The sequence below is a fragment of the Oryctolagus cuniculus genome, chromosome 3, assembly GCF_051225735.1.
Source record: "Oryctolagus cuniculus isolate XC-2025 breed Fujian yellow rabbit chromosome 3, ASM5122573v1, whole genome shotgun sequence".
In the NCBI taxonomy this organism is placed as follows: domain Eukaryota; kingdom Metazoa; phylum Chordata; class Mammalia; order Lagomorpha; family Leporidae; genus Oryctolagus; species Oryctolagus cuniculus.
Window position 1 is genome coordinate 97,626,496 of NC_142869.1, and position 1,521 is coordinate 97,628,016.

The 1,521-nt window shown below is 44.9% G+C and overlaps 1 pseudogene; it reads left to right on the top strand.

The window, feature by feature from the left end:
* Window positions 1–246: 246 nt before the first annotated feature.
* LOC100355787 (transcription factor BTF3 pseudogene) lies at window positions 247–719 on the top strand (annotated as a pseudogene).
* Window positions 720–1,521: the final 802 nt, after the last annotated feature.

A 1,521-nucleotide genomic window follows, 5' to 3' on the forward strand; every position in this document is an offset into this window, starting at 1 on the left:
AGGGAGCACGTTAACAGGAAACTGGATAAAAAAATGGACTCAGGACTCAAAACAGGCACTCCAGTAGTGGACGTGGCTTAACTACTGCACCAAGAGCCCACTCCCGTATCAATTTTAGGAACAAACTGCTGCTTCTAGCTGCCGTTTGCATCCCTGAGTGTGGGAGCTTAATAGCAGCTGGTCTGCCTGAGACCTCCTGAGCACCAACCCTAGACCCCAGTGCAGCCGTATTTTGGCTCAGACAAGATGAAAGAAACTATCATGAACCAGGAAAAACTTGCCAAACTGCAGGCAAAAGTGTGCATGGGTGGGAAAGGAACCGCTCACAGAAAGAAGGTGGTTCACAGAACAGAGACAGTTGATGATAAAAAGCTTCAGTTGTCCTTAAAGAAATTAGTGATAAATGCTTCTGGTATTGAAGAGGTAAATTTGTTTACAAACCTAGGAACACTGAACCATTTTAACAACCCTAAAGGTCGGGCTTCTGAGGCAGCCAACACTGTTACAGGTCGTGCTGAGACAAAGCAGCCAACAGAAACGCTCCCCAGCATCTTCAGCCAGCGTGGTGCAGACAGCCTGAGTAGTCTGAGCGGGCTGGCTGAAGCTCTACCAGTGCAGAGGATGAAGAAGCACTACTTGCTACTGGAGAGGCTGATGATGTTGAAGTTCCAGATCTTGTGGAGAATTTTGATGAGGCCCTGAAGAATGAGGCAGACTGAATGGAGTCAACTTCTGAAGGAAGTAAAACTTGAAAAAGTTACTGGGAACTGCTATTTTATATTATGACTACTTTTTAAAATTGTTTTGTTGATGGGGTCAGTGCTGTGTCGTAGTAGGTTAAGCCTCTGTCTGTGGTGCCAGCAACCCATATGGATGCCTGTTCCAGTCCTGACTGCTCCATTTCTGATCCAGCTCTCCGCTGTGGTCTGGGAAAGCAGGAGAAGATGGCCCAAGTCCTTGGGCCCCTGCACCCACGTGGGGGACCTGGGAGAAGCTCCTGGCTCCTGGCTTCAGATTGTCCCACTTCTGGCTGTTGCTGCCATTTGGGAAGTGAACCAGGGGATGGAAGACCTCTCTCTCTCTGTATCTCTGTCTCTTATCTGTGGCTCTGCCTCTCAAATAAATGGATAAGTCTTTTTAAAAGAAATCATTTTGTTTATGATCTGATAAAATCTAGATTTCTAATTTAAGCTCAAGCCCCTTAGTAAAGCTCTGTTCAGTTTTTTCTTATACACAAGTCATTCTTAGCAGCTAATTAAGCTGAATAAGCCTGGAAATAAGGTTTGGAAGTGTGGGGGAGCAAGAACTCAAACCAGTATGTGGTACAGCTGTCCCGAGCGTGAATTAACCTGCTGCACCAATATGCTTGCCCCACAAGCTAGTTTTACCATAGATACTCTTTCCTGAGAGTTTTAGAATGAATACATGTTGAATTTAGTCAAATACTTTACTTCTTCTGCACCTATTGAGATGATCATATTGCTTCTACTATTCCAGCTATTGTTACGGTAAACTATATTA